We start from the raw sequence: 18,565 nt of genomic DNA, 5'->3' as shown, positions 1-18,565 counted from the left end.
TTAAATTACGTGTCCAGGGTTAAAAGGGTCAATTCCCCTCCCCCCCAATATAAGCTTCCAAACACGGGATTTAGCCCTTATTCATCCAAAATATTGATGTTTTTCTCAAATACACTCAAGAACTCAAGCTAGGGCTTTCATAGAAGGTCCAATTTCAAGAAGGTTTCACCATCAATCTTTGGGAAATCACGAGCTAAGGTATCAGTTTTCATTCATGGACTCCTTTCGTCCATAAAGTCCAAGAATCCCTTTTCTATACTCAAGTTATGGATTTTCTATATGTTTTCATGTTTTGGCTGCTCATGTTTAGGTTTGATAGATCTGAAATTGTATTCTACTCCATGATTGTTGATAGTTTCTATGTGGGTTTAATTACTATAGCCATAGATTCATGCAACCCTAAGATTTAAACCCTTGAATGATGAAATTAGAATTGAATAATGATGTTTACATATATCATGCATGTCATATGTTTTATTAAATGCCTAGATGAAGGAATATTGTCTAACTAGCATGATATCATGAAATCCCCATGTATGAACAAGATCATGCCTATTACATATTTGATGAAATGCTCCTATGAAGGTAGTATGTATTTGACGATAGTCAAGTCTTCAAGTAAAACATGTTATGTAAGTTTCCTTCTATCGAGTCCTGGGGGTACTTGTACCTGAAATATTAGCTGTGTGCCTTGACCCATGTCATGTTTTCACGATACTCTCAGTAAAGATATGAACTCTTAGACTTCAGATAGTCTTATGACTCAGGAAAAATCTCCATGATCTCATGACTCAGTCAGTGGTCAGATATAAGTAGTATTTTTGTCAGCCACAGAAATTAAGTAACTCAGTCCATGCTCAGTTCAATTCAGCAAACCATGTTCAGTGTCTATTCAGATGGCAGTAGGAATTAGAACAGAGTGTACCCAAGGATGGGGACTCACCTGTTGTACGAGCGTGTGATTCTTAGAAGCAATCCTTGTGTTCCAGAACTATGTAGCCTGGGTAGGTTGAGACATCGTAGCCTATTATATGAGAGCTGATGAGGTGGCTTAACCTGTTATGTGAGGGTTCCCACTATTCTCTCTAGAGTTACCTATTACATGAGGGTTACTCATATGTTGTCCTTACCAGTGGCACGATATTGACACCCTTCCAATCAGGGCATAGATTGAACCTCAGCTCAGCTATTATAGCATATTTGGGGCATATCGGTTAGATACTACTTCCCATAGTTTCATGTTATAGAATCAGGATTGTTAAATACAGTTAATCAGTCTCAGTAATAGAACTCAGATAGTTCTTCAGATTTCAGGAATGTCAGATATAGTCAACTCAGATACAGCACGAAACTCAAATAGTTCCATCAGATTTAGGAGTGTCAGCTACAATCACCCATGTTATCAATTATACTCAAATACAGTCATTCATGTTATCAATCATGTCATGTTATCAGTATTCAGATTCAGTAATCACGATATCATGTTATCAGTTACAGTTACATAATTATGTGTTCATTCTTACGTTCATGTTAGACAGTCAATTAGCATTAGCATGTATGTGAACCTTTGCATTTCGCCTACCTCACATGTATACTCAGTACATATGTACTGACGCATTCACGCAATGGTGCTTTGTTTTTATGTTACACCATAGGTTCAGAGACACGAGTTCTAGAATAGCAATAGATTCCAGTTTCAGCAGTCAGATTAGAAGTGAGTCCTTATCCTTCAAGGACATAGTGATTTTCTTATTATATCATTGATTAGCTTATTAGTTGGAGTTAGTTGGGAACATGTCCCATCAAATCCTTATTCATATTCTTCAGACAATAGAAGCTTTCAGACTAGATGAAGACTAGATACAGACTATCATGTTTAGACTTCAATAATTTCAATTTTGTTTTAGGATTCTGTTACCCCACACAGATATTATGTGATTCAGTTATGTTCATGAACGAACCTTATGGCCATTTATTGCATGTTTTTGCATTATTATGTAATCTTATATAGTATACAGGTACAGATATCAGTCATGGGTTAGCTTGTGGTCCTTCGAAGTCATGAGCACCGTGTAGCATTCCGGTTTAGCAAATCGGGTCATTTCAAATATGGCATCAGAGACTAAGGTTCAATAGAGTCCTAAGAAGTCGAAAAGCCATATCTAGTAAAGTCTTGTACATGGGTGTGTTGGGTGCCACATTTATATGAAAGAGGCTATGAGATATTTTAAGAATAGTTTCCCTTCTTTCAGTATTCATGTCGTGCCTGTGAGCATAATCACAAGTCAGTCTCTCAGTCTAATCCATTTCTTCTCTTTATTTCAGAACATGCCTCCTAAGAGAAGAAATCAGTCCTCCCCTCAACCCGAAGAACCTTTGGGCGATCATGTTTCTTTTGCAAAGTTTTTGACCACATTTATCACTCTTGCTCAATCAGTCGTTGCTCAACCCAGTGGGCAACTCAGCTGTAACCTGGATTCGAGACTTTAACTGAATGAATTCTCCAACCTTCCTCGGGTCTAAGATAGATGAAGACCCTCAGGAATTCTTAGATCAAGTTCGGAAAGTGACAGATGCCATAGGGGTGACTACTGTTGAAAGTGCTGAGCTAGTTGTATACCACTTGCAGGATATGACTCATGCTTGGTTCAAATAGTGGAAGTACGAAAGATCAGATGATGCAGGTCCTATAGAGTGGGAGAAGTCTGTCACTGTATTCTTAGATAGATTCTTTCCCCAAGAGCTTAAAGAAGTCAAGGTGCTAAGAGTCCATCAACCTCAGGCAAGGCAATATGACAGTGAAAGAGTATTCTTTTATGTTTGCTCAATTAGCCAGGTATGCCCCTCATGTGGTTGCATACAGTATATCTAAGATGAGTAAGTTCGTTTTAGGGATGAACGATAGCATAGTTAATGAGTATAGATTTTCCATGCTGAAGAGTGACATGACCTTAGCTAGACTTATGACCTATGCTCAGTAGATAGAGGAGCAGAAGATTAAACAGAGGGAGAAACGAAATAAGAGAGCGAAGATAGGTAGTTTCAACTTCGCTCAGCCTAATTCAAAAGGAGGAAACCATTCCTAATTTTGTCCTAAGTCATCAGTTCCAGCTCCCTCTACAGCCAGTGCTCCAGTTCCTAAGTTCAGAGAGGGTAACAAAGATAGAGAGCCAAGCTCTAAGACCCAGGGCAGTGTTAGTTATACCCACACCTATCCTTTTTTCTAGACTTGCGGTAAGCACCATTAGGGTGTGTGTAGAGTACGTAGTGGAATTTGTTTTTGTTGTGGCAAACCAGGCCATAGAGTTAGAAACTATCCGCAGCCAGGTCCTCAGGGTCAACAGAATCACTCTTCAGCTCAGTTCGGTTACCCAAATCAGTAGGGTGCCACTTCCAGTGCTACTAGAGGGCAACACCCAAATCTTTTCTAGTCTCTTCATACTCGACACGATCAATAAAGTTCTCATGATGTAGTTACTGGTATGTTATAGATTTTTCATGTGCATGTTTACACTTTGCTAGATCCAGGAGATTCCATGTCTTTTGTTACTCCTTATATAGCAATTGATTTCAGAATCAGTCTCAAAATTCTAGCAGAGCCCTTCTCAGTCTCTACCACAGTGCGTAAAACCATCATAGCCCGGTGGGTATACAGGAACTGCCCAATTATGATATTTCAAAAAGTCACTTCAGTAGACTTAGTCAAATTAGAGATGACTGATTTTGATGTCATTCTCGACATGGATTGGATTCATTCCTTCTATTCCATAGTTGATTGTAGAAACAAAATAGTTTGGTTTTAGTTCCCGAATAAACCCATCCTTGAGTGGAGGGGTAGTACTTTAGTGTTCAGAGGTCAGCTTGTTTCCTACCTTCGGGCAAGGAAAAAGATATCTAAGGGATATGTTTATCATCTAGTTCATGTTAGAGATTCCAGTTCCGAGACTCCTAGTCTTGAATCAATTCAAGTTGTAAGTGAATATTCAGATGTCTTTCCTGAAGATCTCTCAAGAATTCCTCCTAAAAGGGAAATAAGCTTCGATATTGATCTTCTTTTAGACACTCAGCCTATCTCTATTCCACCATGCAGAAAGGCACTAGTAGAACTCATGTAAATAAAGGAACAGTTAAAGGATCTCTTAGATAAGGGATTCATCAGACCCAGTGTTTCCCCGTGGGGTACACCAGTCTTATTCGTGCGCAAGAAAGATGAATCACTCAGAATGTGTACAGATTACCGTCAACTCAATAAAGTCACGGTCAAGAACATGTATCCTCTTCCCTGAATCAATGACTTGGTTGATCAACTTTAGGGCGCCAGTTATTTCTCTAAGATAGACCTCAGATTCGGCTATCATCAGTTCAGAGTTAGAGAATGTGACATCTTGAAGATAGCTTTTTGTACGTGGTATGGTCATTTTAAATTTCTAGTCATGTCATTTGGTCTTACCAATGCCCCAGCCGTTTTCATGGACTTGATGAACCGCGTGTTCAAATAGTACTTGGACATATTCATCATAGTCTTCATAAATGATATTCTAGTCTATTCCCGCACTGAGCGTGATCATGTAGACCATCTCAGGATAGTACTTCAGACTCTCAGAAATCATCAGTTATTCTTCAAATTCAGTAAGTGCCAATTTTGGCTAAGATCAATAGTATTCCTTGGCCATATTATTTCCCGTGATGGCATTAGAGTAGATCCTCAAAAGACCAAAGCTGTAAGGAGCTGGCCTCACCCTGTCTCTCCATCAGATATTAAGAGTTTCTTGGGTCTGGCTAGCTATTATAGATGGTTTGTTGAGGGATTTTCTTCTATTTCATCCCCTGTGTCCAGATTGACTCAGAAGAAAGTCAAGTTTCAGTGGTCAGATATATGCGAGAAGAGTTTTCGAGAATTAAAGACTCGACTTACCTTAGCTCCAGTTCTAGCATTACCAGATGATTCAGATGGTTTTGTAGTATATTATGGTACATCTAGATTGGGTTTAGCTTATGTCCTCATGCAGCATGGTAAGGTCATAGCCTACGTCTCCAGACAACTTAAACCCCATGAGAAGAATTTTCCTACTCATGATGTTGAGTTAGCAACTTTAGTATTTTCCTTAAATATTTAGAGGTATTATCTCTACGGAGATCATGTAGATGTCTTCACAGATCACAAGAGTCTTCAGTATGTCTTTTCTCAAAAAGATCTCAATCTTCGTTAGAGAAGGTGGTTAGATCTCTTGAAAGATTATGACATGAGTGTCCTCTATCATCTGGAAAAGGCCAATGTAGTGGTCGATGCTCTCAGAAGACTCTCTATGGGTAGCGTTTCTCATGTTGAGGATAGTAAGAAGAAGTTAGCTCAATAAGTACACTATCTTTCTAGACTAGGTGTTCTCTTAGTCGACTCTTCAGAGGGCGGTGTATATGTTCAGAGTAGTTTAAAATCATCTTTAGTTTTTGATGTGAAAGAAAAGAAAGATAAGAATCCTAGACTTGTCAATCTAAAAGAGGCAGTTCAGAATTAGAAAATAGAGGTTTTCTCCCAAGAGAGAGATAGTGTTCTTCGTTGTCAGGGTTTTTTATATGTTCAATACATAGATGACTTAATACAGCGAATTCTTGTTGAAGTGTATGGTGTGCGTTACTCTATTCATCTAGGGCTACTAAGATGTACTGCAATTTGCAGGAAATCTATTGGTGGAGTGGGATGAAAAGAGATGTTGTAGAGTTTGTGGCTAAGTTTTCTATATGTCAGCAAGTTAAGATAGAGCATTACAAGTCTAGTGGTCCTATGCAGGAGTTTAGTATTCCTACTTAGAAGTGGGAAGTTGTGAACATGGAATTCGTGATGGGTTTCCCTCAAACTCGTCATCAGCATGATTCAGTTTGGTTCATTATAGACAGGATGAGCAAATTAGCTTTTTTCCTTCCATTTCATACCTCATATTCAGCTGAGTATTATGCCAAGCTCTACATCAAGGAGATGGTAAGATTGCACGATATTCTGTTGTCCATTATCTCAGAAAGAGGTACCCAGTTTACCTCTCATTTGTAGAAAGCATTACAATAGGGTCTTGGTACCCAGATCCATCTTAGTACAACCTTTCATCCTCAGACAGATGGTCAAGCAAAAAGGACCATTTAGACTTTGGAAGATATGCTAAGGGCGTGTGTAATTGATTTCAATGGTAGTTGGGATGATCATTTTCCTTTGATTGAGTTTGCATAAAACACAACTATCATTCTAGTATTCAGATAGCTCATTCGAAGCTCTCTATGGTAGGAGATATAGATCTCTGATTGGTTGGTTCAAAGTTAGTAAGGCCTCAGTCATAGGGCCTAACTTGGTATTCGAAGCCTTAGAGAAAGTTCAGTAAATTAGAGAAAGACCCTGAGCTGCTCAGAGCCGACAAAAGTCTTATGCAAATATTCATAGAAAGGATCTTGAGTTCAATATTGGTGACTATGTCTACCTCAAGATCTCTCCTATAAGGGAGTGAAGATATTTAGCAAAAAGGGAAAGATCAGCCCCAATATGTTCTTAGTTGATTTGACAATGTAGCTTATGAGCTCAAATTGCCTTCAGATCTAGCCTCAGTTCATCCAGGCTTCCAAATCTCTTCGCTCAAGAAGTGTATAGGTGAACCATCAATCGTAGTCCCTATTCAGAGCATAGATGTTCAGAACAGCCTCTCTTATGAAGAGATTCTAGTTGTAATCCTAGACTATCAGACCTGTAGATTCAGGAATACAAAAGTCCCTCTAGTTAAAGTTCTTTAGCAAAATCAGTCCGTAGAAGGAGCTACTTGGGAAGCAGAAGCAGATATGCGTACCAAGTACCCTCACCTTTTTCCCGTCGACTCAGATCAAGCTCAAGGTAATAGTTCTCCTTAAGCTTACTCAGTTTCATGATTAGTATGCATCACTAATTTAGTATACCATGATAATCTTGGTATAAAGTACCACCACATATTCAGTCATCCATTTATGTATTAGATCAGTTATATAGTTATGCATCAGACATGCATTCTCATTGTGAGAAAACTTAGTTCTTCAGAACTTTTAGTTATGTATTCATGAATCAATTACGCATGCATCAGATATGCATGTTTAGTATGTTATGTTTAGCTTGTAAGATTCATCAGTCATGATATTATGTTCCAGTTATTCATGTTTAGCTCATTATTTCCCTTCTCAGTCAGTCTCATTCGAGGATGAATGTTCTCAAAAGGGAGATATTGTAATACCCGTGTTTTTTCTTAGCTCAAAAATCATCTCAAGGATGTTAGAACTTGCTTTGAAATAATAATTAATTCTTATACATATGGTATTTCTATAATTTTCACTTTCTATCACATGGAAAATTGAATAATATTTCCATCGATATATAATTTGCCCAAATCCGACACTCGGGAGAAGAGGTAGAGCCATTTTAGTGAGACAATATTTTGACTTGAGTCTTCAGCGCGTTGCGGAGATAGCTCAAATGGAAATTGTCAAATTCCAGTGTTGCTTCTCGATACTGGCGCATCGTGCTAAACTTCCAGGTTGTAGACAAGGTGGCAACGCAATAGCTCCACGTCACGCTACCATGCAGTTTCTCAATTATCAATTTCCAGTGACACATCACGATAACACCAATTTGGGAAATTTTACTGAAAATTAAATTACGTGTCTAGGGTTAAAAGGGTCAATTCCCCCATATAAGCTTCGAAACATAAGATTTAGCCCTTATTAATCCAAAATATTGATGTTTTTCTGAAATACTCTCAAGAAGTCAAGCTAGGGTTTTCATAGAAGGTCCAATTTAAAGAAGGTTTCACCATTACTCTTCACAAAATCACAAACTAAGGTAAGCACAGTGTTCATTCATGGACTCCTTTCATCTATGAAGTCCAAGAATCCCTTTTCTAAACTCAAGTTATGGATTTTCTATATGTGTTCATGTTTTGGCTGCTCATGTTCATGTTTGATAGATGTGAAATTGGATTCTACTCCACCATTTTTGATAGTTTCTATGTGGGTTTAATTACTATAGCCATAGATTCATGCAACCCTAACATTAACCCTTGAATGATGAAATTAGAATTGAATAATGATGTTTATATGTATCATGCCTATCATATGTTTGATTAAATGCCTAGATGAAGAAATATTGTCTAACTAGCATGATATCATGAAATCCCCATGTATGCACAAGATCATGCGTATTACATGTTTGATAAAATGCTCCTATGTAGGTAGTATGTATTATGATGATAGTCAAGTCTTCAACCAAATCATGTTATTTCAATTTCCTTCTATCGAGTCCTGGGGGTACTTGTACCCGAAATATTAGTTGTGTACTTAGATCCATGTCATGTTTTCACGATACTCTCAGTCAAGCTATGAACTCTTAGACTTCAGTAGTCTTATGACTCAGGAAAAATCTCCATGATCTCATGACTCAGTCAGTTGTCAGATATCAGTGGTATTTAAGCTAGGAAAAGTGCGGGGTATTACAATATCTCCCCCTTGAGAACATTCATCCTCAAATATTGCTACATAATCTAAAGATACAGAGGAACCTGTGGTTATATGCTATCATGCACAACCAAAATAAATGGAATAACTGAATCTCAATTAAGATGAGCTACTAAATTGATTTGAAAGTGCTTGAATTCTCATAAAGATAACTATATATAGATGAATCTGAAACTGGAAAAGAACTAAATGAAGGAAAACTATTACCTTTGGATGAATATAAGTTCGTGGAGAAGAGATGAGGATACTTGGTACGCATGTCTGCTTCTGCTTCCCAAGTAGCTCCCTCAACGGACTGATTTTGCCATAAAACTTTGATCAAGGGAACTTCTTTGTTTCTTAGTCTACGAACCTGATGATCAAGAATCTCTACTTGGAATTCTTCATAAAAAAGGCTATTCTGAATATCTGTACTTTCTAGAGGAACTATAACAGTTGTATCATCAATGCACATCTTCAACAAGGGCAAATGGAATATTTGATGAACTGAGGATAAGTCTGTCGGTAGCTCAAGCTCATACGCTACCTTTCCAACACGACTCAAAATACGGAGGGGACCTACATAATGGGGAATAAGCTTCCCCTTTTTTCCAAATCTCTTCACCCCTTTCATGGGTGAAACTTTCAAATACACAAGATCATCAACCTTAAACTTAAGATCTCTTCTTCTCACGTTGGTATAAGATTTTTGATGACTCTTGGTTGCTTTCAATCTTTCTCTAATCAATTGGAATTTCTCTATGGCCTCAAACACCATGTTTGGCCCAATCAAAGAAGCCTCACCTACGTCAAACCATCTAACTGGCGATCTATATCTCCACCTATAAAGAGCCTCAAATGGAGCCATTAGAATACTAGCATGATAACTGTTATTATAAGTGAACTTAATCAATGGTAAATGATCATCCCAACTACCTTTGAAATTCATAGCACATGCCCTCAACATATCCTCCAAAGTCTGAATGGTCCTCTCTGTCTGACCATCTGTCTGCAGATGAAAAGATGAACTAAGATGAACTTAGGTACGAATACCCTTCTGAAAAGCTCTCCAAAATTGAGAGGTAAACTGAGTACCCATATCTAAAATGATAGACAAAGGAACTCCATGAAATCTGACTATCTCTCGGATATATAACTTAGCACACTCTTCAGCCATGTAAGACATGTGAACTGGAAAGAAATGCACTGACTTAGTTAGTCTATCTACAATAACCCAAATCGAGTCATGCTATCGATACGAATGGGATAAAACAGTCACAAAATCCATATTCATCTCTTATCACTTCCAAGTGGGGATACCAAACTCTTGCAATGCACCACCAGGTCTTTAGTACTCTACCTTAGCGTATTGATAAGTTGCACACTTGGCTACAAACTCTACTATATCTCTCTTCATACCACTCCACCAATAGATTTCCCGAAAGTCATAGTACATCTTAGTGGCTCCAGGATAAATGGAATAATGCGCACTATGTGCTTCTGCCAGAATCTTCTGCCTCAAACCATCAACACAAGGCACATATAACATACTTTGGTATATCAACACACCATATCCCCCCCAAGAGAAAACCTTTATCTTTTGGTCCTTGACTGACTCCTTCAGTTTGACCAAGCTAGAATTCTTATCTTACTTTTCCTTCAACTTTGAAACTAGGGAAGAATCAAAACTACTCTGAACTAAACATTCCCTTCAACTGAGTCAACCAACCTAACACCCAATCTAGCCAATCGATGCACTTCTCAAACTAACTCCTTCTTTTCTTTCTTCACATGAGCAACACTGCCCATAGATAATCTACTAAGGACATTTGCCACTACATTGTCCTTGCCCGGATGATACAACACACTCATATCATAATCTTTTAACAATTCTAACCACTTTTTCTGATGAAGATTCAACTCCCTCTAAGTAAACACATACCGCAGGCTTTTGTGGTCTATAAACACATCAATATGCATACTATACAAATAATGTACTCCTTCACTATCATCGACCCCTGCCTCAAATTAACAAACTCTTCTATCTTAGCTTCTCTCATCTCACGTGGGAAGAACCTATCTAGAAAAGTATCCTGAAACACCTTCCAACTGATAGGAACATCATTCTCACCTCTACCATTCTTTCACATCACTACCCAATCATATGCTATATCTTTCAGCCTATATGATGCTAACTCTACACTCTCTTATTTAGAAACATGCGTAATTTGGGTGATCTTCTTCACCTCACCTAGATAAAGCTGTGGGTCCTCACCTACTTTCGACCTAAAGAATTCTAGTGGATTCATTCTCATGAAGTCTCTGATTCTAGCTGCTGCTAAATCCCAATTCTAGAGTGGGACTACAACCTGATTATGATGATTGCCCCAAACATTACCACTCAAAGCTTGGGCTAACACCTAAAAGATAGCCCTAACTCAGCATAGGATACATTTTCATTCAAAGGATCAGTAGGCTGGGGAGTCTAGTTATAATTTCGGTAGGCATTAGCTCGATGAGAAGGCATATTCAACTGTCATCTAAGAGCATGAGTTAAAAGCAGATAGAGATACTGTAACAATGATAGATCGTAAAAGAAAAAGATGATTTCCTAAGAATGTTTCATAGCCTCTTGCTCATAAATATGGCGCACTTGACACCCATAATCAATACTATATGTAACATAGCTTGTCTGACTCCCTAAGACTTTTTAAAACCTTAGGCTCTGATACCAAGTTTGTAATACCCCAAAATCTGATCACGAGATGTGACATGGTGCTCAAGACTACAATTAGCCTTAAGCTAACCCTGTCTACCTACTACTGAGCCTAAATCTCATAATTATAGAAATATAGATATAAAAGTCATGCTAGAATGAAAAAACTATCTATAATATCAGAGAATATTATTTGAAACATCAATACTAAACAATCTGAATCAAAACTGGTAGTCTGACAAGCCTCTACTACTAATACTAGATAGTCATTGGGATAAACCCCCAGCTAACTCGAACTGTCTGAAAAGAAATGCTAAAATCTCATAAACTAATAAACTATAAAATCTAAGTAATAAGTCCCCCAACTATGAGGACTCACCAACTGTCAGATATAGATGGAGATGCTCCACTACTCACGCGGCTGATACTGAGCACCTAAACCTACATTGTAAAATCATGTAGCACATAGACATATATGTGGATCAGTACTTTGAGGATGTACTAAGTATATAAGGGTGAAATGCATATATAAAACATTATATCATCATCATAATTATAAAACAATGCATGCTAAATAAAAATGACTCACATTTATTTTATGAATAATAAATCTAGTGAGTCAATTCTGAATTGCTGAAATAATGAATAATGAATCAATTATACTTTATAGATCTAGTGAGTCATAACATTTAGTTTTGAAAGCTGTACTTGTACTTTGTCTGTAAATCATACTGTTTAAGTGTAGAAAGAGCTTATTTTTGAAATTTAAAATCTAAAAGCTGAAGTCTGTAATTGTTATCTTTCTATCAATCATAATCTAAGTAAACTTTGTGAGCCTTTACAGTTAGTTTTCTAAAAGATTTTTCTATTAATCTTTTTCTAGAAGTCTTTACTATCAGGGAGTTCTCTTAACCGACATAAACCATGTGAGCTACATGGAGTCCAATATCTCTTTCTACTAAGAAAGAAACCTCACGTATGGGAGAGGTGTTGTTCTCTTGACAGGGAGTAAACTTAAGCTAAGTGATCATATCTGTTACTGTTATCCACATAGAATTGGGAATAATCTGTTAATCGGTACCTACGTTGGCTACATAGTTTTGTAGAAGTGGGATACACTAAACCCACACTTCTCGCTTGGTGCTAAGTACTACTCCCTTTTTATTTGCTATGCTCATTCTGTTGGAAATCCACTTTAAAACTATCATAAGGGTTTATCTAAAACTAATTATGCATTTATCTAATATAATCTATAAATAAAGCTGATCTGAATTCTATAATCTATAATAATCTGAAAAGTGGATTCCAAAACTTATCTGATGATCGAAAGATCAAAGCTTTACTAAAAATCTATAAATAATCTGATAATAGGATGCTTAAAGTATTATCTTTCTTGAAATAATAATATTCAATCTTGGGGTAGTAACCCATGCTTCAATCTCATGTCAACATCATAATAGTCATACTTGATATTGAAAACAATGATATTTCACCTCAAAATTTGTAAATTACTACAATAGGCATGAAAATATAAAAATAGACTTGCAATTCAAATTCTAAAACATTGGAAATCTAAAAAACATTACAATTTGTAATAATGGGTATGAAACCTAATTCAAAACTCATGGAATATCTTTAAAAATCATATGAATTTATAGTTAAAAGATAGTTTTGGGCACAAGGATGAAAGAGGATCCTTGTTCATAAATCCTACATACCTTGATTGATGATTAGATGGAGATTCTTGAATTATGGATTCCTATTTAAGTTTGTGATGATGGATTCTTGATTATCTTGCCTTGGGAATCCTCAATTTAGAGCTTTCTTGAAGAATTTATGGAGGATTATGATTTCTTGGAGAAAAGGTTTTAGAGCTCTAGGGTTTTGCTTTTGAAGAGAATGATGAATAATGAGCACAAAATATTTTGAATATGATAAATCGTATGTTTTGGACAGATTGGGGCCTTGGGGATTGTCCAAAATACTCCTTTTAAACCCCTAAATGGAACTGGAAATGAGAACTAAAAAACATGATTTAATGGGCCACCGCAATGCGCCACTATCGCAGTGGCTCGCTGGAAATTGATAACTGGGAAATTAGGTATCTCCGTAATGTGGAGATATCACGTTATCCGACTGGATTTTGACAATTGCAACCTAGAACTTCAACGCGATGTACCACCATTGCGGTGTCCTATAAAAATTCCATTTTGTCCCCTGGCGCGATTCACCAATATTGCATTGGGCTACTGGAAATTGGCAATTGGGAAATTAGCCCTTCCCGTGACGTGCGTCTATCATGGAGGGCCAATGGAACTTGACAATTATCATTTTACTCAACTCCGCGATGCGCCAAGTGCCCAGGTGGCACACTGTCAACTTAAAAATGCTCTAACTCTGCAACCGAGTATTGGAATTGGGCGAATTTGGTATCAATGGAAAGCTTATTCAATTTCCCACATAATAGGAGGTCTAAATCTAGAATATTCGACAAGAAATAAATATCCTTAATCTTGGAAGCTATTTCTTTATATTCTAGGAATAAATTTAAGCTAGGAAAAGTGTAGGGCATTACACTCTTAAAGTTCCCCTTAGCACCATATTAATAACAACCTCACTCAAGAGAAAGCTTGTTGGCTTAGAATTTGAAGCCTCTTTGCCTTTAGAAACTGAGGTCTACTGAATAGACCATGACTGACCACTTGTGAAGGATGGCAAAGATGACTAAATTAAGGGAGTAAGATAAGCCTAATGATTTTGAACCCTTGAATAAGAACCACTAAAGTTACTGTATTTGGGGAATTCTTGGCTAATACCTTAGCCTGACCAACCTATTTAACTCCTTCAAGCTTTTTCACATATTCGATACTTTATTGAAACCCTTTCCTACAAAAATTATATGCATAGAAAATACCTAAATATTAGAGTCCAAACCTTTAACAAATACCAAATCCTCGTCTCCTCATTTCCAATAGTTGGGTAGAATAGTGAGATAAAGTATGGAACTCAGTCTCATAGGATGCAACCGACATACTGACCTTCTCAAGGGGCAAAAACTTATCTTTCTTGTGTTCATAAAGATACAAGGCACATACTTCTCCAAAATAAGGCATGAAACTAAGCCTAAGTCAATGGGGGGAAAACTAGTGACCAACAATCCATATAGGCTCTCCATCACTGCATAACATCCCTTTGTAGTTGGAAACATAAACTCAAAACCATGTTGTTAAATAATCCCCAAATTATGTAGCCTCTCATAGTAATATAAGAAAAATTAAAACACTTCCTTAATCTCAATACCATGAAATAAAGAAGGTTTCTTTTTAGAAACTTAGTCAGTAGCTCATGTTTGGTACCAGTCATAATAGAGTCCAAAATAAGACGGGGGAATACATCAATCCCTAAAGACTTACCCACTTTCGAAGATAAAGTGGAAGTGTGATAACTACCCAAAACCTTAAAAGTTAAAATAGTGGGAGTGGATCCAACACCATCTATCCTACTCAGAAAAGCCAAAACATGCTGAATAACCTCATAAGATACCAAAGAAAGGGCTACACCTCTAGTTGGTTCCACCACTTTTGGTGCCAAACCATCCTCAACCACTACCTAAACCTTCTCAAAATGATCCTTGTTGAGGGATCCAATAATAACCTCTGATGGGCCTATTCAGTTGCTACCTAAACTTCAACCATGACGAGTGTCACTATTCTTATTCCTTTTTCCCTAACCCTACTTTATATTTTTTCTTAAATAGCTAATTTAGCAACTAGATTTGTTGGTGTTAGGGTTGTTGGTCATGTTCTATTTATCTAGTGTTCACATTCTATGGGCAAAAGAATAAAGAAGGTCAGATACCAATTTGGATCTCTAGATACCGATTGGAAGCAAGTTACAACATGAAATAGAAAAGAAAATATAGATTCCTAAAGTGTTTTAGCCTATCAAAGAAAAGTACAAATATCTCTATCCCATTTAGTAAAACTCTATTGGATCAACTTTTGTACAATGAGATCAACAAACCTAGGTATTTGTGTGAGACCTCTTAAAACTTTGATAATTTTAGTTTTTACCCTCCCACATGTGTAATGTCGATTTTTTATTTTAATTATGTTTAGGGATGTTCAAAGGGTGTTTTGGAAAAGTTTTGAATTTTTTGCAAGAAGTTCGAGATCATTTTGGGACCTCGAGAAAGTAAGCCTCTACGATAAGGACGAGTCACAGAGGTTAACCACCTCTATATTAGTGTGGTATGAGGGCTAAACTCCTTGATATTGGCATGCACGCTACTATTTTAAATTAATCCAATTTTTATTTTTTTTCACTTGGGGTTAGGGGATTTTGGTCTTTTTACCCTTTTTTCAAGACATTAAACATAAAATAGCCATATTCCCTTCAGTTTTCAAAGATCAAATCATGCCTTTTCTCTCTTAAACTCAAAACACAAGAACATTTAAGGGTTTCACACATAATTCATCATACAGGATCCAAATATCAAACTGACTTCAATTTCTTATGTATTTCAGGCATTTTTATCTTTCTCTAACTTTAATTTGATAATGTGGCATTATTTGAATTGATTTTCGTGTGATTTAATTTTGGATTTTTGAAATTAGTTTTAGGGGGTTTTGGTTTTTACTGATTGAATTACTTGTTTGGTGTTCTAAACTGATTATTCATGCTTTAAATTGATATTTTTGGGATTGATGCTTGTGACTGAATTGGTCCTTTAAATTTAATATGAATTTGAAAAATAAGGTTCTAACCACTTTATATAATTTTGAACTATTATGCTCTCTTATGAATCAGATTGCATATTATTACAAAAATTCATGGTTTACATATGTTTTACTAATATAATTGATCTTATAAGTTTAATTTTAGCGCACTTGTCAGGAAATCCTATAAGATGATAAATGTATATGATTTTATAATAATTTCATCAGTTTACAAAAGACATAGGCTTAATACTCAAATTCAATATGAAATTTGAACATGCACTTACGGACAAGAATTAGAAATAGAGGCATGTTTTGTTTAAATATTTATAAACCTTAATGCTTATTTTATAGTAAATTTCATATATATTATGAGCAGTAGTATGCGATGAGAGCATAATTTAAGACATAGATATCCAAATTCATACACTACTATGGCTAAAATTGTGTACATTAACCTAATTTTCTAATGAAATGTGTTAATTTTCAGAATTTGCGATAATGCAGGTCCTATGATGAAAATAAATAGAAATCAAGCTAAAAGGCAAGGAAACTAGGATAAAAGAGACAAAATATGGAGAATAGGAGGCCCTCAGTTACCAGAATCGTGATCCTTAGAGTCGCAATAAGATTTTATGCAATCACGAAAGTATGATCACAATCCAAAGATCACGATCACGATAGAGCAGCTAAATGTCCTAGAGCAGATTTGTCAATTCATATAGATGAACCAAGTTCCACAAAATGGCAAACCCTTACACATTTTTGGGCATCTTCTAACCACTTTGAAGCCTCATAGAGAGAAAATCTCCAATTAGTGAGAAGACACAATTGTTATTAAATCTTCCAAAATGATTTTTTTTATTTGTAATTTGATTTTAGAATTTTGGGATTACTCTTGCTTTATTTTTAGTGGAGGAAATAAATGTCAAATTGGGTATTCTCTTTTTCTTACTTTTATGAGTAGCTAAACATTTAACTTAGGATTATGTTTGAATAGGGTGCAAATAGGTGTGGATTTTGATTTTTAGATTCAATTCCTTGTTGATGATGTTAGATTTCACTAATACTTGATTTATAAATGAAAACTGTGGATGAAAGCCCCAATTTCCCTAAATCCTACATTTTCCTTGAAATAGGGATGTGGGTGACAACTATTAGTGAACAATAAATTAGATGTTTTCTTATTCCTTTAGATTGTCTTGGAAACAAGGATGGATGGTAAATTTGCTATGTCTAGGGTATCTTCTAAGAAATAGGGATGTCCAACTGAGGTTTTGGGTTGATTTATTAGCCATACCCAAGAGGTATTATAAAGAATCCATGGGTGATATTTTATTTTTCAGTTGAAAGACTAACACCAAAACCCCTACCTAGCCTGCACATATATTCATTGACTAGAATTTGATGTGACTCTCATGTACCTATGCACTATTTTCCCCTAGGAAAACATAATACCAAGAGTAATATCCTATTCAAATTTTATCTACAATTGTTGCTCTAAATTTGCAGTTCAAGTACAATTTGTTCAAACAACCTTTCAAACCATACCCTCAAATTTTAAGTTATTTCTTGCATTATGTTTACCTTACAGGTAAATACTTAGAAGCTTTCAACATACATAGGATTCAAATACTTGTTACGCTACTCATGGATTCAACCCCAACTTAAGTTGGGTTATTATATTGACAACGATCTTTCTACACCAAAATAATGGTATAGGTGAGCGTGATCAAAATGGTGCCGTTGTCAGGGAGTGAAACTTAGTTTTTACTTATGAGATGTTGATAGTAACTTTGGGTTCACATGTGGTGTCATATTTCACTTTTGTTTTGTTTTTGATTTTTTATTAGGTGATTATTATTTCTTTCAAATAACCATGAGCCAAGAAGGGATAATCGATAACCCATCATATGAACATGTTGAAGTTATGGATTATCTTGGTGATAAAGATAATTCTAGTGTCATCCGTATCCCCCCTACCAAGGGAAATAAAGTATTTTAGGTCAAAAGTGTCATGCTCTACTTGTTTCATATAAAGGGTTTGTTCGGGGTACAACCACATAAAGATGCCAACTTTCATTTGAGGAACTTTATGGAAATATGCTTACCATTTATTATTTTGCCCATATCACACAAGAATTTATTTGGATGAGGTTTTTCCCATTCTCTCTAACAGGCAAATTGGTGTTGTGTTTACTACCCACCGGGTCCATCACATCATGGGACAAACTTACGGATGCTTTCTTGGATCAATTCTTGCCACCTTTAAATATGTTACAATTGCATGATGAAATCATAATTTTTTGTCAATTCAGTGAGGAGCCTTTGTATGAAGCATGGGGGATATTTAAGGACAAGCTTATGAAATGTCCTAACCATGAGGTGTCGGAGAAGATGCTTCTCTAAATATTTGATCGGGTGTTAGATCAAGTCAACAAAACCATAGTGTACAATGCATCTAGTGGATCCCTTATTAAATTTCCTTGTGGAGTTGCATCAAGTATGATAGATCAAATGGTCAGTCTAACAAGGGGTTGGCATATAAAATATGTTGTGGTGCCCGTGGGGGTTCCCTTCTCATCCTTTATATGTCAAGATCAAAGAAAAAGAGTAGAGAGAGAAGAAAATATGATCA

The 18,565-nt window shown here is 36.3% G+C and overlaps 1 non-coding gene across 1 annotated transcript; it reads right to left on the bottom strand.

Annotated features, from left to right (window-relative positions):
* Positions 1-18,208: 18,208 nt before the first annotated feature.
* LOC124895414 lies at positions 18,209-18,314 on the bottom strand. Its single transcript, XR_007051701.1, has one exon. It is a non-coding gene; the product is annotated as a small nucleolar RNA R71 (small nucleolar RNA).
* Positions 18,315-18,565: the final 251 nt, after the last annotated feature.

This window comes from Capsicum annuum, unplaced genomic scaffold (assembly GCF_002878395.1).
Source record: "Capsicum annuum cultivar UCD-10X-F1 unplaced genomic scaffold, UCD10Xv1.1 ctg81933, whole genome shotgun sequence".
Lineage (NCBI taxonomy): Eukaryota > Viridiplantae > Streptophyta > Magnoliopsida > Solanales > Solanaceae > Capsicum > Capsicum annuum.
This window is presented reverse-complemented; position numbering and strand designations above follow the sequence as displayed.